The following is a 25,071-nucleotide window of genomic DNA, read 5'->3' on the forward strand; positions in this document are numbered from 1 at the left end:
GTAATAAACTTGCTCACCAGATCTTTTTCTCACAACACTCTTCTACATAATACAGTGAGCTTCAATGAACAATATAAATTGAGAACAAACAGTTTACGTTGCTAAGAGTGGTTGCTAAGGGTGTTGTGTAGTGATACACAGAACTATTGGGTGAAGCGGTCATAGCCGTGTTTTATTGTGAATAAAACACAGCTATTGACCAATCAGAATCAAGGACAGGAACAAACCGTTTTATAAAATGATATAAGTAACTGAAATAAGCACAAATGTCAGTCCATGTCAAAACATCTCCAGGGCCCCAAACCCCCTCAGACCCCAAAGGGTTAACTTCAGGCTGGCTGTAACGAAGCTGGACTCAGGCAGGGATCCATATGCAAAGCTTTATTAAAAGTGAGCGTGGTTGTACAGGCAGGGTCAAACGGGAACAAACAGGAACAGCAAGGGACAGGCAGAATCGTAGTCAGGATACAGGCAATGGTCAGGACAGGCAGATATCACTCACAGAACAGAATACCAGGCAAGGATCAAAGGCAGGCAGCAACGGGACGATAACGGATAACAGGCAGGAACGGGAACAGACAGGCAGACAGGATAATAAATGCTCAGAAATGCAACAATAGTTAACAAGACTTCACAAAGAGGTGGTGTGTGAGTGAGTCTTAAATAGTCTAGATAATAGACTACAGGTGTATGTGGCAAATGATGATTGGTGTGGAGTGTGCATATGACAGGCAGGGAGGATAATGGGAAGTGTATTCCAGGAACTGACAGGAATCGTGACATAACGCCCCCCTTCCGGAAGGCGCGTCCTCGCGACGTAAATGGCATGGATAGGGAGGGGGGGTGGGTGCATTGGAGACCTGTTGGCAGACGGGAACGGGGTCTCCAATGCAGGTCCAGGAACTCAGGTAGCCACGGTGGGTCAGGTGCCACGGGCAGCCACGGCGGGTCAGGTGCCACTGGTAGCCACGGCAGGTCAGGAGTGTCGGCCAGCTACGGTGGGTCAGGAGTGTCTGGCAGCCACGGCGGGTCAGAGGCCGTGGGCGGCCATAGCAGTTCGAGAGCCTTGGGACACCAAGGCGGGTCAGGAGAGTTGTGCAGCCACGGCAGGTCAGGTGGCTCAGGCAGCCATGGCGGGACAGAGTCCGTAGATGACCACGGCGGGTCAGAGTCCATTGATGGCCATAGCAGTTCAGAGGCCGTTGGTCGTTGGCCGTTGATGGCCGTGGTCATGCAAGGTCCCCACCCACAAGCTCCCCACCCTTAGGTATATGCCCCCCCCAAAAAAAGTTCTTGAGGAATTCAACGGAGGCAGTGGCGGGTTTGTGGGCAAGTGCTGAGGTGGCAGGGCAAGAAGCTCGGGTGTGAAGACTGGAGCGGGCTCGGCGGAGACTGGAGCGGCCATCTTGTCTGTAGACACAGGCAGAGCGTCCATCTTGTCCATAGACACTGGCGGAGCGGCCATCCTGTCTGTAGACACAGGTGAAGCGGCCATCTTGTCCATGGACACTGATGAAGCGGCCATCTCGTGCATAGCAACCGGCGAACTAGAGTGCATTGCAACCAGCGAACTTGAGTGCGTTGCAACCGGTGGGCTTGCGTGCGAAGCGGCCGGCGGGCTTGAGTGCGAAACGGCTGGTTGGGGTTTCGGAATGCCAGCTGCTCGTACTGAAATTAACGGTGGATCGTCTACACTAGACAGCAACCCTCTCCGCTCTCAGACAGGTTCAGAGACGTGACGTGACTCTAGAAGGTTAGATGTAGATAGATGTAGCGGGGTTCTGGAAGATCAGCGGAGACTTGACTTGGGTCTGGAAGATCAACGGAGACGTGACGTTGCTCTAGAAGATCAGCGTAGACGTCACGTGGCTCTGGAAGAACAGTGGAGACGTGACGTTATGTTGTTGTTGTGACCGCCATTTTGTGAGTGTTCTCCTTAGCGGCAGCCATTACATGAGGAGACGAGGTGTCGTGTTCCTCCGCGACACCCACAGTAAAGGGAGATCAGCTCAGTTGCAAAGCCAGCTCTATATATTGTTCTAATGTCCCGTTCATGTAGTGGCATGATGGAACTGAGTGGGTCAGACAGTCCACCGCAAAAGAATATCATGAGGCATTCCTCATTAAAACAGGTTAACGTGCCAGTTCAATAAAGTCCATGACATATTCCTCTATAGTTCTTTCTCCTTGACGGAGACACGTTGGGGCTGGGCTGATGGGTTCATTTTAGATGAGACAGAAACACTCACGGTAGCTGCTGGATCTTGGTATGGCGAAGTCTTCTGTAACAAAGCTGGACTCAGGCAGGGATCCATATGCAAAGCTTTATTAAAAGTGAGCATGGTTGTACAGGCAGGGTCAAACGGGAACAAACAGGAACAGCAAGGGACAGGCAGAATCGTAGTCAGGATACAGGCAATGGTCAGGACAGGCAGATATTACTCACAAACAGTAGTGATGTGACGTTTGACACCGAGGCTTCAAAGCTTGTATTAAAAAAAACGAAACATCTCACACTGAAGCACTGTATCAGAGCTTGATTCGTTTTGCCATAACAACATGATCGGTGACGTCCGAAGCTTCATTTTCGCACACAACCACGTGACTGCTTCGTATTCTGATTCACATAACGTGAACCCTTGCGCATATGTGAAGTGTCATTTGCTTTTTAGCAAAAGGATATGCCATAATACGAATAAATATTTACATGTGTTCAGTTTGTATTTATTCCCAGTTCATACTTCATTCTATGACAATCATTTATTTTGATAATATATGCCAAAGCTTGCCTATTTCCCCCAAAATTTTATTCAGACTTATTTATTCAAATTGTGTAAGTAAAATGACACGTGAAAGACTTTTTTTTATGTATAATAATAATTTACATTGTTAATGCGCTTTTCACAAGATGTCGTTAGTGTGCACCATGTTGAAAAGCTTCGAGTAATGAACCTTTTTACAATACACTTGAGGGAAAGCCTCGGTGCTTCGCAAAGCTTCATTTCGCCATCACTACAGAACAGAATACCAGGCAAGGTTCAAAGGCAGGCAGCAATGGGTCGATAACGGGTAACAGGCAGGAATGGGAACGGACAGGCAGACAGGATAATAAACGCTCAGAAATGCAACAATAGTTAACAAGAGGTGGTATGTGAGTTAGTCTTAAATAGTCCAGATAATAGGCTACAGGTGTATGTGGCAAATGATGATTGGTGTGGAGTGTGCATGTGACAGGCAGGGAGGATAATGGGAAGTGTAGTCCAGGAACTGACAGGAATCGTGACACTGGCACACCTCTTCTGTGATGAGCATGTTTTAAAATCCTATATTTAAAATATTTTTGATATTTTTGGTATACATAAAGTCAAATGTGAGGATACAACTTGAAGAAACTTGAAGAAAAAAGAAAAAATATGAAGAAAAAAAATTATTAAAAGTATAAACTACAACCTTTTCTGATTTTAGTTTTTGCTGTTTCAATGACATTAAACAAAATTAAAATGTATTATTATTGTAAGTGAAAGACAAGTGTACTGATTTTTGAAAGGATCATTGGTGTGTAAGTTATTTAATAAATAAATAAATTCATAATAGAAAGCTAGATATTTGTATATATTTTTACATTTATATTTTCACATAAATAATTTATCTCAATTACTTTAAATTAGTTTTAATAATCAATCAATTGAACAAAACAGACAATAGGAATGAAAAAAAAAATGAGCTAAGAATCATGTGGTGCGACCAACAAAGTCAGGTAAAACAAGACATGATATCAGAAAGAGGCCCCATGCAGACATCAAGAAATCTCTTAAAATATCAGATAATTTGACCTTTTTATGACAAGACAAGTTTAGGTCAGATAATAAAAGCCATGTGATACATTTTTTAAAGTCATTATATTGAAATATTTCTCAAAAATGGTATGAAAGTTTTTCAAAACCATATGAAACCAACACAAATACATGCATTTCTACTTAGCACATGTGTTTTGAACTAGACAACTGCACACTCTTGTTTGTCACTGACCCATCTGCTTTTCAACAGGATGAATGACTTCCTTGGGTGGGCTGACTAAGCTATTGTTGTTCTGATCTTGTTTTATTCCAGTTTTGAATGTGTCATATTTGAAATGGTTGAGAACACAATGTGTAATCACAGATTTCTCTTCCATTTCCTTTTGCAGACTGAAGCAGATGGCAGTAGTTATGTTTATCAAGCACAGTACGGGCCAGTGTACGAACAAGGATGTTGTGACATTCATGAGTTCTAGCTTACAAATCCGCCACCTGAGCCATGACGCACAGAACACACCTCATGTTTATACACACTGAGTCAACTCAGACCACCAAAAAATGCATCAAATATTTAGACTAAGGCAGATCTGTTTCAATGCATTCAGCTGCCAAGGGAATTAATGCATTTTGATGTTTTCCATGCTGAGGCAAAGCTCAGAAAGGCCCTCTCTCTTAAAAAAAAATGTTTGTTTGGTCTGTTTAATTTGGCCTCAATGGATGCACATTGATTATATAATAAAAATACAACTCCCTCTCCACCCTTATGGTTTCATGCTTTAGTTTAAAGTTTTCTTCCATTCCAAAATGTTAGTTTTACACTTTGTACTATTAAGAAAATGCAAATATGCAATATATATATATATATATATATATATATATATATATATATATATATATATATATACAGTCAAACCAAAAATTATTCAGATATTTTTTATATTTCTGATATATTTTTACTAGTGGGTGCAGGACACTATAGTTCATTTATGTAAGTGAGGATAGCAAAATAAAGTAAACTGTGACATATTATACCCAAAAATTCTTTATGCAGTGGACTACCAGTAAAATTGATAAAAATTTGGAACCAAAAATTATTTAGACACTTTGACCTGACCATGTTTTGCTTAAGTGTTATCTGACATAATTAAGATTATTTTTTGACACATTTTAACTCTGAGATCTTGTCATATTTTATTACCATTTTTTTTAAAACTATAGTGAATAAACTGTATTAATGAATGAAATGTTCTAGTTTGACTTTATATATATATATATAAAGGAGAAGTTGAAAAAGTAATTCAACTCAAATTGTGGAACTCGTGTATGAAATAAATTCAATGCACACAGACTGAAGTACTTTAAGTCTTTGGTTATTTTAATTGTGATGATTTTGGCTCACATTTAACAAAAAAACCCACATTCACTATCTCAACAAATTAGAATACTTCATAAGATCAATAAAAAAAGGATATTTTAAAAAGAAATATCAGTCTTCTGAAAAGTATGTTCATTTCTGTGCACTCAATACTTGGTTGGGCCTCCTTTTGCATGAATTACTGCATCAATGCGGCGTGGCATGGAGTCAGTCAGCCTGTGGCACAGCTCAGGTGTAATGAAAACCCAGGTTGCTTTGATAGCGGCCTTCAGGTCATCTGCATTGTTGGATCTGGTGTCGCTCATCTTCCTCTTGACAATACCCCATAGATTCTCTAAGGGGTTCAGGTCTGGTGAGTTTGATGGCCAGTCAAGCACAGTAACACCATGGTCAGTGAACCAGCTTTTGGTACCTTTGGCAGTGTGAGCAGGTGCCAAATCCTGCTGTAAAATGAAATCAGCATCTCCATAAAGCTTGTCAGCAGAAGAAAGCACGAAGTGCTATAAAATTTCCTGGTAAATGGCTGCGTTGACTGTGGACTTCAGAAAACACAGTGGACCAACACCAGCAGATGACATGGCAGCCCAAATCATCACTGACTGTGGAAACTTCACACTGGACAAGCAACATGGTTTCTGTGCCTCTCCACTCTTCCTCCAGACTCTGGGACCTTGATTTCCAAATGAACTGCAAAATTTACTTTCATCTGAAAAGAGGACTTTGGACCACTGAGCAACAGCCCAGTTCTTTTTCTCCTTAGCCCAGGTAAGATGCTTCTGACGTTGTCTTTGGTTCAGAAGTGGCTTGGTACGTGGAATGTGACAGTTTTAGCCCATTTCCTGAAGACATCTGTGTGCGGTGGTTCTTGATGCACTGACTCCAGCTTCAGTCCACTCCTTTTGAAGCTCTCCTAAGTTCTTAAATCGGCTTCGCCTGACAATCTTCTCAAGCCTGCGGCCATTCCTTTCACTTGCACACCTTTTCCTACCACACTTTTCCCTTCCAGTCAACTTTCCATGAATATGCTTTGGCACAGCACTCTGCGAACAGCCAGCTCTTTCAGCAATGACCCTCTGTGGCTTACCCTCATTGTAGAGGGTCTTGATGATCGTCTTCTGGACAACTGTCAAGTCAGCAGACTTCCCCATGACTGCTGTTGGGATTATTGACCTAAACCCAGTATTTATACCCTGAAAATGGTAATTTAATAGAACTTGAAATTAATATTCTAATAATCTGAGATACTGATTTTTTTTATTTTGATGAGCAGCAAAGCTGTAATCATCAAAATGAAAACAAAAAAGTCTGGAAATATTTTACTTTATGTCTAATAAATCTAGAATATATTTAAGTTTTACTTTTTTAATTAAATTACAGAAAAAAAAAAAAAAAACTTTTTCATGATGTTCTAATTTATTGAGATGCACCTATATTCCCAATTTCCCAATCTGATCTCTAGAGGGCGATATTGTACAGCAAATCACTCCACTGATTGTGTTGAAATGTTTATGTTGCTGAGAGAGAATTTTGGAAGGACATAGGAGAACAAAAAAAATATAATGCTACCCAGGTTTTGAAAAGCTTCCATAACTGCTAGCAACTTTCACAGACTCACCAAACAAACAACATATAATGTTCTTCTTTACAAAGCATTTCTGTGTGTAGTCCAATAGAAAGTGCGAAATCCAAGTGAGAAGATCTGCTAGACATCCAGGGGGTTCACTGTTACACCCCGAATGATGTCCGTTCTCACACAAGCCATATGGCACACACACACACCCTCGCCTCCAATGGCAGCTCGGTATGGCGCTCGCTGGCTAACATCTTGCAGGACACATAATTAATTTGCCCCGGCGTCTGCCATTTATTTTCCAACCTACATTTTGTTAATTGGACAGAGGAGGTTAAAATCAAATGATGTCTCCGGCTATGCAAGAGCCCACTAATTGTACGGAATTTGCAAGAAAGGCTACGGCACTGGCTGGCTTGCGGGAATATTAAGTCATGAGTGATCTTTGCTAGGTGCTTGAGGGAGACTGTTGTCATTAAATAAGGGAATGTGTCATTCATACATGTGCTTTGTGTGCAGATGAACCTCACAGATGTTCATAGCCTTTATTAATATACTAATGAGTGGAGGGATTATAGTGCTAATGATGTCAAAGGTGTTAATGCCACAATGGACAGACTTGAGGTCAGCTATGCTTGAAGACATAACAGCACAGAGAGGCCTGCGGTCGGACCGTTACTGACACTAAGATTGTTCTGCACAGCTCTAAGCCACGAGTTACTTCCAGTATATTCAGTATAAGTATTTTATGCTCACTAAGGCTGCATTCATTTTATTAAAAATACAATAAAAGGAATTACTATTGTGAAATATTATAATTTAAAGTAACAATTTTCTATTTAAATATATTTTAAAAATACTATTTACCTCGTTACCCCAGTCATCATTCTTATATGCTGTTTTGGTGCTCAAGATTTTTTTTTTTTTTTATGTACTACCATTTTGTATGTTCAAATGATTAACAACTTACAGTATTCAGAAAGGAGATTTTTACTTGTTGGAATTGCCTTTTCTTAACACACTGACTGTTCTGAGGTAAATTGAATATCTTTTCCTGAATTAAACACTGAATGAATGTTTAGCAATTTAAACAATTCATTTCCATTAGTATTTTTTATCTCTAAAGTGCAAAAGAAAGAGCTGAGTGACATTACAATATCACTTGGAAAGTCTTTTATTTAACTGGAGGTTCATTTCCCTCTGAACCGCTGTGTTTTAGAAGGGAATTGGGTGTAATTGTCACATCTATATCTTTATTAATATCTCAAGGAACTGATGTGGGCTTATTGAACATCTGAAACGCTTTTAAATATTTTGTCGTAGCAAATTGCAGGAGGGAGAAACAGAGTGAAAGTGATTTTGTTTTTCTTCTGAAGTCTAATTCCTCTATATCTGACTCATGGAGTTGCTCTGAATGTGTGCTCTATGTTAATCACATAGAATGTGTGTTTAAGCACTTGGGCGAATGGCAACTGAGAACTCGCACATTGAGAGTGCTCTCATCGCCCATCTGTTGTTTTTTTCATTTGTTGTCTTTTTGATTATGGGGTGGAGAGAGGAGGGGGGCTCCGTGTCTATCTGATGCTAAATGCATAACTCAACCTTATTGCTGCAATTACCAACTAACCATTAACGATAATTTCAGCACTTAATCACAAAAAAATGGCACTAATATAAAATGATGATGAATAAAAATGACATTAGAATAGAAATGTCCTTGTAAAGTGAGGTAATTAAAAATAAATACATTAAAAATAGGCCTATATGCAAATAGCTTTAAAGGTGATGGACATTGACCAAAAAAAGATAGGACATTACGCTTCTACTTTCACATAGCTAGAGTAGATTCAAGTTGAGTCTCTATCATTCAGCAAGATTAAACTGTATTTCACAGTTATTAATTTAATCAAATTAATTGACTAAAGACAAACTTAATTAGGATTATAAAAAAGAAAATATATGACTCTGCTTGCTTTTCATTCCTGGTAAACATTAGTTAATGAGCACAGTTATTATCTAAAAGATGGCAATAGTGTCAGCTTCTTGACCAAGAGAGGGAGGGAGAGAAACACTTGTCGAGTCATATTTCCTTTATCATTCACACAGGAGGTCTGTGTAGCCTATGGCTTCATGCTGCGTTTACTCTTCAAATAAAATGGCAGGGATACACCTACTCAGCTAATAAAAATATGTTCTAAGAATGCTTTGCTAACTTTCCCATTAAGTTATCTATAACTTAAAATCTAAAGGTTTAAAACGTCCATTTTTCATTTGCGAAAGAATTCCATTTTATAATTTTGCAAATATTATGGGAATGTTTCAGAGTACAAATAAGCAGCCTAACATTTAAAAACAAAACGAAACAAAAAAACAGATGAACCTCCACCTAAAATATTCGAGGAAAAAATGTTCCATGAACAACCATGAGCACTTTATTAAATACCATATAATTTTGAAAGAACATTCTGTTGACGTTACAGGAAGAACATTTGTTCATAACTTTAAGAGAACCTTGCCAGAACACCCAAACTGTTTTATAACCTACTATCTCCATGATATAGAGACGCCAGCATGTGTAACCACTTTTAAATCAATGAGTGCGGTAATAACATAATCTTTAATGCCAAATAAACATCATACAAACTGTAATCCAGTTTCTAATAACCTAAATTAGTTTCCATTTCATCACGCACTGACTCATTTAAAGAACCAGCTTCGAGTTAGGGACAATATCTAGCGCTAACCCCCACATAAACAGAAAAGAAAGAGCCTCGGGCTTCCTCATTTGTTTCCAAGGTAGGCTACACTGCGGCTAATTTAAGCGAGAGGTGCGCTCGAGGTGGAATACGAAACGGGAAAGGGCCTAATGAGGCTTTAAACCACGGACCGGTACGCGAGGGGTTAACGACATTACAAATTACGGCAGCGGAAAGTTGGTCGTGTTCCTCCGGGCGGCGGCACCGCCAGACAGCGCGAGCGCAGCAGCTGCGCGCGGAGGGGCGGCTCGCGCGCAGGGCAGCGTGCCCAGCGCAACGGTCCCCGGCGTTGTTAATCACGCGCTTCCCGCCCTCTCTCTCCTCGCTGTGCTGATTTGCAAGAGCAGATTAATCAGAGCGCGGGGGCCTTGATGAAATTTTGCTGTTATTGTGCCCAATTTTAGCAACATCTTTTATTATCTTCATTATTCATTTATGGGGGGAGGGGTGTGCTGCATGGGGATGACGGTATGGTGAGGGGGGACCAGTGTCAATTATGCAAATGACATTTGCGTGTTTTTTTCGCAGATTACTTTATTTGCCCGACATTGTTTGTGCGAATTTAATTATTAAATATTATTACGCTCACGTTTCCGTCAATTTTCTGAGGCTTGGTTTCAACTTGATTTCTCCTCCAGCTGCTCTTCTCTTGATCTGTGCCAAAATCAAAGTGGCTCGGCTACAATAGGGCCAAATAAACTCCCCTCTATTTAATAAGGATGAAGTTATTCCCTTGTTCTCATCTGCGAGCTCAAAGCAATGATGGGGAGAAACGCACTGCATATTCATTTTAATGAGCATAAATTGAATTTAAGTTTGCTCAGAATTGACTGCAATTAGGTGCTGCCTTAATGACAAATTAATCTTTCTCTCTTTTATTCAGTGGAATTTGTTTTTCAAAGGCTTTCTGTAGCAGCAACAGAAGGGCGCCCAACAAAGAATACCAATTTCAGCTAGATCCTAGAGATGATAGTGAAATTAAAGCTTTATAGTTAGCACACTCAGATTAAATAGCATGTGCACTAACTAGACATTCTGGATTTGTATTATTATTATTATTTTTTGCCTCTGTCACAATTCTATGGACACAGGCAGACTGTATATGCTGTCAACTTATAGTTGATAATACGTTTTTTTAAAACATTCTTAATTGAACATACATTTCACAGTTTGAAAGTGTGTGAAAAAATCCAAAGGTTGTGGGTGGGGTGTTGCTTTACCTCATTACTGTTCTTAGTCTGCTTGAGAGAGAGAGAGAGCAGAAATATGCCGTCATCCTGTTGGATCACTATACCAGCTTCTAAAAATGGTGGTTGGTACATGCTGATTGGCATTCAGAGCAGCAGACGGAAGTGAGTGGAAGAGACTTCTTCCCAGATTTGGTGTGATTTTGGCAAGGGAACAGAGAGCTCCTTTCTAATATCCCCTGCTTTTGCTGTCTGCAGTGAGTAGAGGATGAACATACTTCTCACCTCAGAGTTATCACAAAGGTTAATGAGTAGGTATAGCATGCTTCTCTGATGAGCTAATCAAGAACATGTTCTGCCAGGGCCTATTGCTGCACTTCAAGAGCACCTGGGAAGCTACTTCCAAGATGGTCATTTATTATTTTAGATTATTATTATTCAAATAAGAAAAATAATATGGAAATTTTATATATAAATATGTTTTATATTTATTTTGATATTTATTTACTGTATTTTATAGCCCAAAATGTTCTTAAAGGATTAGTTCACTTCTGAATGAAATTTTCCTGATAACTTACTCACCCCCATGTCATCCAAGATGTTCATGTCTTTCGTTCTTCAGTCGAAAAGAAATTAAAGTTTTTGAAGAAAACATTCCAGGATTCTTCTCCACATAGCGGACTTCAGTGGGGTTCACTGGGTGGAAGGTCCAAACTGCAGTTTCAGTGCAGCTTCAAAGGGTTTTACGTGATCCCAGATGAGGAATATATATAATTTTTAACCACAAATGCTCGTCTTGCACTGCTCTGTGATGTGCCACACATGTTGAATGTTGAAAGGTCACGCGTGACGTAGGCGGAAGTACCGTGGTAGGGCGAAAATTTTCCCCTCCAACTTCAAAATCGTCCGATATCATTGTTTAACCTTTTTTTTGTAAAGGCGTTTAGCTTAATCCTTGCACGTTCACTTTGTAGACACTGGATTGGTACTTTACGTAATGAGTGTGGATCGCAGAGCTAGTGCAAGACGAGCATTTGTGGTTAAAACGTTTATAAATGTTTTGTTTTTTTATTATTATTTCCCTGAAAATAACCGATCGTTTCACTAGAGAAGACCCTTAAGGCCTGTACACACCGGGACGAATATCGCACGCACTTATCGCCAGCGTTTTTCGAGATGTTTTTTGTGTTCATACCCAAGCGATTTTCACTGGCGATGCGCAGAGTGAATGCGCTTGTGCTTAATGGTAGTATGAGAGATGATAGTCAGAAATGGTAGTGCAAATAAGTCAAAATGTCAGTAAAAAAACAGTAAAAATACAGAAATAATACACATCTATTGGTGTGGCCAAGAAGTGTCAGAGCACCCATAGCGTGCGTCTTAATCAGCTCCCTAGTTCACTAGTCAGGGCACTGATCAGGGAGTCGGCCACATTCATTTACACGGTATACTGATACACAACCTAGGAAGCTAGGGAGCTGTTTGAGATGCAGAGATAGTTTGTAGGGGTCTTCCTCGTCTACTTACTTCCTCTTCGTCATCTTGGTATCAATGTGTGCTGTTTTGCGCTTGAGCCCCACCAAGTTGTGTTTTCAGCAGCTCCATGCACATGAACAAAAGCGCCAATCTCATTGGTCTGCCAGTTTTTAACGCGGCACGTCAAACCAGAAAAACGAACCCAAGGCGTTTTTTAAAAAAATGACACTTTTACGCCTGCCGTTTTTCGCGTCGATGTGCACACTCACATTGGCGCCCTTTGTTTAGTCACGAGGCGTTAAACGTCGGCGATAACCGCGCGCGATATTTGTCCCAGCGTGTACAGGCCTTTATTCCTCGTCTGAAGCTGCACTGAATCTGCCATTTGGACCTTCAAACCAACGAACCCCACAGAAGTCCACTATATGGAGAAGAATCCTGGAATGTTTTCTCAGAAACCTTCATTTCTTTTCGACTGAAGAAAGAAAGACATCTTGGATGACATGGAGGTGAGTAAATTATCAGGAAATTTACATTCAGAAGTGAACTTATCCTTTAATAGTGAAAAAAAGTTTTTTTCAGATTATTACACCACAACTGTTTACTGAAATGTTCTTTGGGGAACCCAACATGATTATTCACTGCAAAAGCCCCTTTTGGAACCTTTATTTTTAAGAGTGCAAACTTCATGTGTTTGGCTCTTGTAAAAACAACATTTCTGGCTATGCTTGAGGGCATCGTATATGCATATGTGTGTGTGAGATACAAATTCCACCGCTGACGCTTCTGGCATCAATTCTCAATTCTGGTAGCATGCATGTTTGCTTTAGGAAAGGGTGAGGGCCCGTGGGAGCCTGCCACATGGACTTAGTAAGGGGGTGTCTGGATAAGGGTAGGGGGTGGTGCAAATGATGTGTCCTAGAGCACTCTATTCCTCTTCATCTGATTACTCATTAACATTAGCCCACCTTGTGGCACGCTGCTATTTCTGATGCAGCGGGGACACACGATTGCATGTCCTCTCCTTTCCCAAGTTGTGCTGCTGCTTGTCCTGACCCAGTAGAGCCTGCCCTCACTGCCATGGCCTTGTCTTTGGCTGGGAGGAACAGCTGTCTACACTAACGAGGCCATCGCCATCGCGATGAACTAAACGACACGATGGTATACGAGTGAGCAAGACTGCCACTTGGACTCTACGAGGCCCCGGGACACGTAAACAATGTCTTAATGAGAATGTGTGCCATTACAGTAATTAACACAGCTCAACGTCAAGCCACTGTCAGATCTCTAGACTTTCAGGAAGGTTTTGTGTTACACACAAGCAGACAGAGTTGAACTTCCACCAAGAGGCCTTTACTCGAACCGTCTGACTGAGGCTATGCCCTCTCCCGTGGATTCACAGAATGGACAATGACTGTTTTCTCATGAAACACAGCCTGGGATGGGAGTGTTATTTGAACACGGTGTATTGAACACTTATAATTAGCTGACATGTATATTATGGGCTGATATGAACCAGCTATATTTGTTTAATTAGCATTGTGCCAGGAGTACTGAAAGCTATGAATCATAGGTTAAGTATATGTGTATATGTTAAACCACAGTAGTACTTAGAATTACGCCAGTGTTTTCACAGTAATACCTCTTATATTGGTTGGTGCCAGCAAGAGTTAGTGAGAGAGGAAAAATGTTCTCCAGGGAGTCTATTCTACTAAGTGTAGGGGTGTGAAGCATCAGCTAAATCATTTTCTTTGACTATTTTGTCTTATTTTAAAATATCTAAAACTTCTTAAAAGATACATTTACTTGAGAAGCAACATTAATAAGATATTTAAACTTGTTTTAGATCATTTTATGTGTGTTTTGTCTTTTTTTCTAACTTGTTTTTAATTTGTTAATACATAAAGAGTTTTGTAATCAATTACCCTCATGTTGTTCCAAACCCATAAGACTTTTATTCATCTTTAAAACACAAATGAATATATTTAATCTGAATAGATATGATCATGAACAGATTTAATTTATGTTTTTATTAACATATAAACATTGATCAATGAACACACCACAACAAATATGGTCAACGGAAGTTCAAACGTGCTTGATGCAAGTCATGTAAATTATGTTTACTTACATTTTATGAACTTTTTGTTCTTCATTTGTGTTTTGAGATTAATAAAAGTGTTATGGATTTAGAACAACATGAAGGTCAGTAAACAGAATTAAAATTTTTGGGTTAACTATCCATTTAAAACAAGTAAACTTTCAGTAGTAAAACAAAGCAAGACGAATTTAAAACATATTCCCCCGGTTTCACAGACAAGGCTTAAGTTTAATCACAAACTAAAATACATGTTTGAGCTGTTTTAATTGAAAGTAACTTGCGGTGACATATCTTAAAATATGTCAGTGCCATTGTTTTGTCTCAAGATGCGCACATCAATGTGTTTGAAATTGGTTGAATGAATGATTCAATGACTCAGTCATAAATACAGTCACTTGTTTGCCAACTATTGGCGAAATGAATGTCTGTCTTTCTGACATGCTGGTGCTCACAAACACACACATATACTGGAATAAAACCTTAGAGTGCTCAATTGATGATTTCCCCCTTCTTCTCTCAGAGCATTTGTGTATTCTGGAGCGTTTCTAATTAGCAATGAATTATGGGGCTTAGTGCTGGTATAAAGTGTGTGTTTGTATAAGAAGGGGAAAATTAGAAGTTGTGTGATTGCGATTCAATACAGAGGCCTGGATAGTTTTCCACCCTCCTTTGTTTTGTCCTACATTACTATAATTACTGTATCCTCACTATGATATGTGGTGAATTTGATTATGAGTTCCTTGAAGAACAGATGTGTAGTGCATTAACAACCAAGGCTGCGCAAATTTAGTGAATATGAACTGAAACCATAACAGGTGCACCTGGCATAGAAAAATGGCAAGTAGATTAAAAATAATGACGGAAAGGATTGAGGAAAAGGTGTTACCCTCCCAATTAGTGTCTTTAATAATATTGTTGATTCAAGTATAGAGATACATTGAAATTCTGAAGTCATAGTGCTATGTACAGGAGCCTTCTATTAATGAATCATTGCAGGGCTATATTATGTTTAATTAGCTGCTTTATATAATGAGGTGTTCATTTCTAATGAAGGGAATTCGCTGTGAGTGGCACATCTGCAAGAATAACTCATGCAATCAGCAGTGCTCGGACACATACAACTGCAAATGAGACTCGCTTACCTCGAAATGAATTACATCTCTGCGCTTTCTCAGAAAGTCCATTAATTAACTCTCCTGACATCAAGGTCTTTTTCTTAATTTCATGTACCATTAGCATAATAAACACAATTTGAGTTAGCACAATGCGATCAGTTTAATGGATGCTATTTATTTTACTCTTATTTAAAGGTCTGGTAAAGGAGGAGGAAACATAAATTTAGTCTTATGGCCCCTTTATGAGGAATTCCCTTCAGAGCCCTGTACCATCACAGATGTTCGTTAAAGCTTGGTCGCATACATTTGGCCAGTGTTTGTCGACTTCATTAATTTGCTCAGTGAAAAGGCTGTAATTTCAGACCCTATTGGGCAGTGTAACCCTACTTCTGTACTCTGACTGGCTTTCACATTCATTACAAATAGACATTCATTCCCACCAGTGCAATGTCCTAGGCCTAATGTTTTGGTTGTTAAAGGGGGATGGGTTAATGATGTAATGGTCATTTCTGGTCTAATCAGTTAATTTATTAAAAAATACATTAAATTGCAATTTATACACACATAAAAAAAAACAAAAACAAAAAACACATAAAACACATAAACAGAAAAGGTCAGTAAGTCAAAAGTTAAAATATTTCAATTTGAACTTTGGACAGCAAATTTGGACAACACAAGGTTAATAAGATAAAAGAGGCTGTGCTGTATCTTGAATAAGTTTTATAATTCAAAATATCATATAGATGTCCCATTACTTTTATAAGTAAAATAGCTTCGCTACTTCAAAAAAAATACCTAAAATATTTTTTAAAATAACTAAAATAAAAACTTTTTTGGGGAAATTATGATGTGTACACTAAAATTTTTTCAATCACAATGTAAAATATATACTACTTTTTACTTCACCACACTGTAAAAAAAAAATTGTTGGTTTAACTTTAAAAAGTAAGTATGGTTACCTTAAAATTTTGAGTTCATTGAAATTAAAAATTTGAGTTAATACAATAATGCGATTGGTTTAATCAACAGAAACTCAAAATATTATGTTATCTGAACCACATTAATTATTGAAGTTGATTTGACAAAAGAAAAAATGTTGTGATAAATCATGAACATAATTTTTTATATTTTTAAACTGTCATTAATTCAATGGTCATTAAACTGAAATTTGTAAATTAAAGTTTTTCAGAACAATAATAAACAACAAATACAAAGAGTACATTTCTAAAAACATGTCATGTGTATATGTTTAAAAAAAAAAAGTCTTATTTGTCATTGACCTGCATATAATTAGACATGAAAAAAGCTCACATAAAAGTCATGGTGGATAATTGTGCTCCGCTCAGCCTTTTTCTTTCCCTTCCTCTTCTCTGTTTTTCTTAATATAAAAAAGCACCCTTCATTAAAACAATGCAGGATATTTAATTCCTAGCAGTGAATTAGTTGTGACCTTATAAAGGCCTTATCTGGAGGTGAGACATGATTAGAGTTATAGTGGAGGACAGGTACATCATTATCTCATTGAGTCTTCTGCACTGCCTGCTTGCAGAAGCGTGTTCCAACTCCGGCTGGCTGTTCAGCACTTACTCTCCTCTTAGGACCCAGGACAGACTTAATCATCAGTATTCCACAAGCGGGAACTGCCCTCCAGTTCTCTTCCCGTCTATTAGAGATCCGGCTTCTGCCCCATGGTAATGTACTAGTCCTCACTAGACTCCTACTGTAAATGAACTACCCTAATGTGGAGGAGGACTCACTAACTCCATGTAGAAAATGGAATAAATTAGGCTAGGTGAGGACAAGACACAACTTGTATTTATAGAATACTTTATGATTTCCAATTTGGTCTGACAGTTTGTTCTATGCGCCTCCTCATTGCCATTCGGGGTTTATTAGTAGACAGTGTGTCCGTGCGCTCTACATAGTCAGGCAAAGACAAGCTGAGAGTTATGGGTATGGTAGAGCACTAATGGGAATCTATTCAGTCAGAACTAGCCAAGTTACTTCATGAATGATGTATGTCACACTGAAAATATTTCAAGTGTTACCTTTGTTGTTACCGAGAATAGTGCTTCACCCAACTTCACAATGAATAACTGTTTTCTGTCCAGTAATTTTAGATAGAAAAAAAAAAGACTTTTTGCCCCACATATTCCAGGAATGTCAGCTCGGAGGGATGAATAATAGATTATGTCCTGTCCTGAGCTCTTATCAGTTTGCTCTAAATCTTTGCGTCCATCTTGGCCTCCAGATTTTGTCCCGTTTCCTGTGACACAAAGCCTTTTTGACCAGAATCAATTATCTGTGGCTTGCTAGGGTGCTGTCTCATTAAAGGCAGGTTGGGTTACCCCTAAGCTCTGCTGGTCATCCAGTGGCGCCACACGCACATGGCTAATGACTGGAGATCGATTGGCCTGTAACCTGAATGCTGTTTGTTTTGGTATAACGTTTGCCATGCTCACAATGGCTCATGCATCGCAGCAGACTAACGCTGCTCACAGGGGAGGACAAGTCAGAGTGCATCATACTGTATGCCAATGGTTTTTCGAATTGACACACAATTCCATTCTTTCCCATTTGAATCCCATGTCCTGTCTTTGAGAAGAACAAATGTTACACTCTGATCATGTTATAATAAAGCAATGAATCTTAAATTAAAAATTGGTCTAAACCAATCGTTCATTATTCAGACTGAATTGGTCCACTTTTGGTGAACTGAGAACATCTTTTTTTTTACTGTATGTGCTGATATGAGCATTTGGAGTGTACCAAGTGTTTTAATAGTAACGTTAGAAATTGAACATACTGGACATATGTTTATGACTTTATGATTTTATGCACAGAATCCTGACTGCAACAAAATAAACTGGGACACATTTAGTTATTATTATCAATAAAAAAAAAAAAAATTAACAAACAGCAATGCCCAGATGTATTCTCAAGTACAGATACATAGAGTGGTTAGCTACACGGGATGTAATACCTGCTTTTATTAATCACAGTTGTTTTATTTACACAAATGTAATTGTTAAAGTTGCTTCAAGTTTTGTGGCATTTAAAAATTATTTGAACATGGTGTTAAATGAACCATTGTTTTCAGTGTAGCCTATGATTCAGTTATTCACTAGTAAGAAGAAAGAAGTCTTTTTCAAACAGTCAAGTTGAGGGATGTAAACAAGCTTCCAATTAAGTGGAGTTGGAAATATCATATTACAGAATGGCCACGTTCACACTAGGGATGGGCGATACCAATTATTTTCTGTCCGATCCGATACCAAGTACTTTCAAGACAAGTATCGTCGATATCGATACCGATACCGATACCGATACTCCAATGAAATATTTTCATGTGAGTGATTTTATATTGTTTTTTGATAGCCATCATTATTAATATTAAATAAACTGCAATGGACATGATTCTTGAAAAAATTCATGAAAAAGATTCATGAAAAAATACTGAACATAAATTAAATGAACAAAGATATCACTGTAGGCTAACAACAAAATATAACAAATATAACCAAAAATGTAACATGTCTCACAAACTTTCTCAATAATTGTCACATAATGTTTCTACATTTCTTCCCTTTATAGGTTTTTGAGATGAAACAAAGTGAATGACATTCTCCTCTTCAGCCTGTTTTTCTTTGACTGATCAAAATCTCTTGCTTTTGAAAAAAGTGTGGCGTATTGTTTTTTGACACGTCACACGAAGCTTCATCATTGTTAACTGAAGTGTAATAACTCCAGATTATGCTTCTTTTTCTTTTAGTCATGACCGCAGCCACGCACTCGACTCCCTTTAAAATCCTGCGCTGTGCGTGCTTGCTTGTCTTTGACAGAGTGAGCGAACACTGTCTCGACAAGCGGAAAAAGATGTAATTCCCATTGCCGTTCCTATTTAAGTAAATATTGCAATAGTATACGGTGTACTACTATTATTAAAATATCCCAAAATCACAAAAAAACTATAAGATAAGTATAAGATCGATACTTCTATTTGAGAATCGATCTTTTTGATACAATGCCAGTATCAAAAGTATTGATACTTTAGGATCGATCCGCCCATCCCTAGTTCACACAGCAGCAGAATGCGGTTGTCAGTCCTTAATACAGTTACGTTCACACACAGTTTGGTTATTTACGGGTGTGACAACCGCATTATCTAACCAAACTCACACCTGTAAGTTTTCGGGACTCACAACCGCATTCTGGAAATGCTGTGTGAACTGAACCGGACTGGACAACTATTGTATCTCATGTCATACAGTGCAAGAAAGCCACTCTGTGCCGCATAAATGCATGTCTACCGTGTGTTGTGGGTTTTCATGTTTCACTTTTGCTAACTTTGGTAACAGCAACACAAGTATGAGCTTTGTGTCATCTGAAGGTCTGTTCTCCACCAGAGCTGCTCCCGTAAATTTGTGTCACACACTACTCAGATGAATGGCATTTATATAGCGCTTTCATATATACTACTGTATACCCCAAGCGCTTTACAGTCGTATCAGGGGTCTCTACTCAACCACCAGCGTGCAGCATCCACTTGGATGATGCGACAGCAGCCACAGTACAACGGCGCCAGTGGGCTCATCACACACCAGCTATATGTGGAGAGGAGAGAGAGTGATAGAGCCAATTCAATGGATGGGGATTATTAGGAGGCCATGATTGGTAAGGGCCAATGGAGGGAATTTGGCCAGGACACCGGGGTTACACCACTTCTCTTTATGAGAAGTGCCATGGGATTTTTAATGACCATAGAGAGTCAGGACCTCGGATTAATGTCTCATCCAAAGGATGCTGCTTGTTACAGTATAGTGTCCCCGTCACTATGGGGTGTTAGGACCCACACAGACCACAGGGTGAGCACCCACTGCTGGCCTCACTAACATCTCTTCCAGCAGCAACCTAGTTTTCCCAGGTCTCCCATCCAGGTACTAACCAGGCTAAACACTGCTTAGCTTCAGTGGTAACCAGTCTTGGGCTACAGGGTGATATAGCTGCTGGACAGCCGCTCTCCACCCAGATATAGCCTAAAACCTGCTGGCGGTTAATGAAAACTTGACGGATAAACTCATGGCTCTATTGGACTCGATTTCGGTTTTAAGGATGCTGCCATCATTAATATTACTTTGGTCACTGTCTTTATAATTACTGGTAAGAGAGAATGCGGGCTTGATTCTCATTGCACGTTCATACAGAGACATATAGACGCTACTGGAAGCTGCTGTTTGAACGAAACATTTATAGTTCTTTGAGACTCACATGTAAATGCAGTTGTCAATCCCAAAAACTAAAAGTATGAACGTAGCACACAAATCACCATGTGAAGTCGAAAAAACTTGGGATACTGTGGGGTTCTGATGCAAGAAGCGCCATGTCTTGAATAGTAATGCATTTTGCAAAGTCATTTTGACTTTTATGTGCTGTATTTCAATATGTACGAAAGAGCTTGACAACAAATGTTATCACTCACCTTATACAATTTGCTTTATGCAGATAAATGATTTGTTAGACACCATGCAAAAAGTGACAGAAATGAAATTATATAAAAATAAATGTAAAATAAAAATTGCAATAGGAATTATAGAAAACTCTCTGCACATCTAGCCCTCCACTTGGTCAATCAAAATCAAGACCCTGAACTAGCCTGCCTGTTGTGTAACTATTCTTACATACAGGGTGATAGCCGACAGAAAGACTTCCAACTGAAGCTAAGCAGCATTGAGCTTGGTTAGTACCTGGATGGGAGACCTCCTGGGAAAACTATAGGTTGCTGCTGGAAGAGGTGTTAGTGAGGCCACCAGTGGGTGCTCACCCTGTGGTCTGTGTGGTTCCCGCCCCAGTATAGGACACTATAGTGTCAAAAAGCACTGTCCTTCAGATGAGATGTTAAACTGAGGTCCTGACTTTCTGTGGTCATAAAAAAAAAATCCCAGGATGTCCTTTGAAAAAGAGTAGGGGGTTAAGCCTGACATCCTGGACAGATTTACCCATTGGCCTCTGCCCATCATGGCCTCCTTATCATTCCAATTTATTGATTGGCTTCATCACTCTTCTTCATTGTCTTCTCTCCACTAGTAAACTGGTAATTTGTGGGCATTCTGGCGCAATATGGCTGCCGTCGCATAATCCAGGTGGATGCTGTACACCGGTGGTTGTTGAGGAGATTCCCCCTTCCATATGTAAAGCGCTTTGAGTATCCAGAAAAGCACTATATAGATGTAACAAATTATTATATCTAACAAGGAACATCTGAACCCTAATGAAACAATGAACCAATCAGAAAGTGACACAAGGAACAAGGAACCTACAGGTGTGGTCGTCATTGACTGCAGCTGGATGCAACCGATCGGCAAGAGTTGCTACATGCAGTCAGGAAGGAGCTGAAAATGGAGATGTGAAGTCAAACACTTTCTGCTTCCAGTAGTTACGCTCATGGTGCATTTGCATACTTTATCACAGCTTAAGTAAAATAAATGCAATATGTGTCAAATACACAGATGTTTCAGAAGCATTTTCATTATGTATTGCTTACAGTGTCTGTTTGTACAAGAATAAAGTTCAACATAAGCATGTTTAAATATCAAAGTCTATGATTTTATCAGTTTTATTTTGAGAAACATGACACAATATAACATTGCGACTACATGAAAAGAGCTTTTACTGTTAGTGGAACTGAAGGTGTGAGAATTAACACGAAACACACGTGATTGTTGTCATACGATGAATTCGGCCAATCGTAAAACAGCTGTGTCATCATCAGAGCTCGTACAGCTGCTCTGGAGAAGCTGCACTGGCTGACTCAGCTGAACAAGTTGTTATCAGCGCTCAGTTCAGAAGCCTGCATTTCTGATTGTATGGGGTTGCATGAGTGCGTGTGGCATGGGCAGCTTACACATCTGGAAAGGCACCATCAATGCTGAAAGGTATATCCAAGTTCTAGAACAACATATGCTCCCATTCCAGACGTCGTCTCTTTCAGAGAAGACCTTGCATTTTCCAACATGACAATGACAGACCACATACTGCATCAATTACAACATCATGTCTGCGTAGAAGAAGGATCCGGGTACTGAAATGGCCAGCCTGCAGTCCAGATCTTTCACCCATAGAAAACTTTTGGTGCATCATAAAGAGGAAGATGCGACAAAGAAGACCTAAGACAGTTGAGCAACTAGAAGCCTGTATTAGACAAGAATGGGACAACATTCCTATTCCTAAACTTGAGCAACTTGTCTCCTCAGTCCCCAGATGTTTGCAGACTGTCATAAAAAGAAGAGGGGATGCCACACAGTGGTAAACATGGCCTTGTTCCAACTTTTTTGAGATGTGTTGATGCCATGAAATTTAAAATAAACTTATTTTCCCCTCAAAATGATACATTTTCTCAGTTTAAACATTTGATATGTCATCTATGTTGTATTCTGAATAAAATATTGAAATTTGAAACTTCCACATCATTGCATTCTGTTTTTATTCACAATTTGTACAGTGTCCCAACATCGGGTTTGTATAACAGCCATTGCAAATCTGGCCTATTGAAAGACACCAGCTACATTTTGGTTAGTTTTGTGTAGTCTGGTGAAACCTCTTTATGTAATACATACGTGGAATGTACTTTTTTTTTTTTTTTTGTCTTTTTGTCTTTTAGAGAAGCAAGGAATGTGGAGGCTGTCGGTCTGCACTAGTGAGAAAAACCTGTAAACTTGTTGTTGTGAAATGAGTCCTACACTTTGCTGGCATAAATTTGGTGAGTGCTATGAAGATATGTTAGGCTGATCCAATATTTTTGAGTCCAAACTTTACTCTTTTTTGGATTTTATGAACTCCACAAAGTAGAAGTAAGTGCAAAATAAACAAAACTGGGATGATGTGTTTGCTGTGGGAGGAAATTAAAATGCAATAGTACTGTAAGTATCTGAAATCTAAAACCATTTGTTCCTGAACAGTATATGAATTGTCCATAATGTTTCTTTAAATGTTTCTATGGTGTCCTTAGTGCCCTGTCCACTGTCCTTTTTGTATACAGTAAAAAAAAAAAAAAAATTACAGTACGGTAGCATTAATTGTACACTATAATGTGGAGATGCATGTGGAATCCGCCATTGACAGTAATGTTCATTAACTGCCCTCTTGGCCTGAATAAAGGCCCGTTCACACTAAGAACAATAACTATAAAGATAACTATAACATTAGCATCCACACCAATGTACGATTACGTTCTATTTATTATAAGCATGCTGCAATTTTGTCTGCTGCTTTAAATGCTCAAGCTCTTTAAAGCAGGATAGATTCTAAATGCCTGTCAATGTTTTTATTGTTCATCAGCTGGAAAAAAATCATTGTGAAAGTGACTTCAACAATATCGTTTCTCTATTGTTGCCATTATCATTATAGTTGTGGTGTGGACTCTGCTATTCTTTTACATTTAGAATAAAACAACATCTTTATCTTTATCATCATAGTTATCATCCTTGGTGTGAATGGGCCTTAACAGTTGTAAACAGTAATCAAAGCAGAGTAAAGACAGGGAGACTCCAAAGGGTGCCCCTTGAAGCATGCTTCCCCTCATTTTGTGTGATATCCCTTAATTAACAGGGAAAGTCTGCAGATACTCCAACGGTTTTAATCGGCTCAATACCCAGATCTCATCCCCCAAGAACATCCAACATAGATCTAAAAAGTGATAGTAAGCCACATTTTTTTTTCCTGCTTTCCTTAATTTCTTTCAGTGTAGAATCAGTTTGCCAATGCCCTAAGAATTCAAGTCTTTTGCTCATTACTAACAGGCTTCCACTGGTTTGGATTTGAGTGTATCCTGGGCTCTAACCGACACAGGATGATTCCCCAGTGGGCTGTCTGTCTGAGAATGCACATTCAGGGTCATGAAGTAAAATTGACCAAAAATGTGACTGGAGTGATTTTTGTTTAAGTTTCTGTGTTTATTAAGATCTGAACTAGAACTGTGGATGTCTGTAATGTTTATAGAATATTGCAATGCCAATTTATATGAAATACAAGTATATTTCTGGAATAATTATAGGCGATGTAATTGTTCCAGGGTGTACTTTGTGAAATCACGTTCACCATAACATGAACAATGAAGTTGTGGTGACCAGAAGCATATAAGTATTTATTCGACTGTATATTGCACTCTTGCTATTCATTCAAATGGATACAGTGCTGTCTGTAACCTTCCTGCTGCACAGTGAATGTCGTGAACTTTCCTCTCTCTCTCTTGTTCTACCTACTATGTCATAGCCAATGAAGCTGCTCGTCTAGGCTAGTGATGGAAAGCGACACAAACAACACAAGCGTCAACCGCTGAGGTTTCAGACCAGCAGCCCACAGTGGAACCGAGTCCCATAAAACTCACTTTGCAAATCCAGAATTATTAGTACCTGGCCACAACATATTGTTGTGGTGGAGAGAGGGGACAGTACTTTGCTATTACTCATCGGCATCTCGGATATCGTTTGGACAATGCAAAGTAGAGAGCCTGCAGATCAATGCAGCCCTCCGCAAACACCATTAGTACACAACAGCATATGATCAGTTTACTGAACAAAAAACATTGTGCGGCATCCCTGCACTCAGCATCCCTTTACTGGAAACAATTGATGCCTTGTTGCAGTGAAATTAATCCTCCGAATTCATTAGCCGAATCAGATATTCAATCGACGCGACC

Source organism: Megalobrama amblycephala, linkage group LG8 (genome assembly GCF_018812025.1).
Source record: "Megalobrama amblycephala isolate DHTTF-2021 linkage group LG8, ASM1881202v1, whole genome shotgun sequence".
Taxonomy (NCBI): Eukaryota; Metazoa; Chordata; class Actinopteri; order Cypriniformes; family Xenocyprididae; genus Megalobrama; species Megalobrama amblycephala.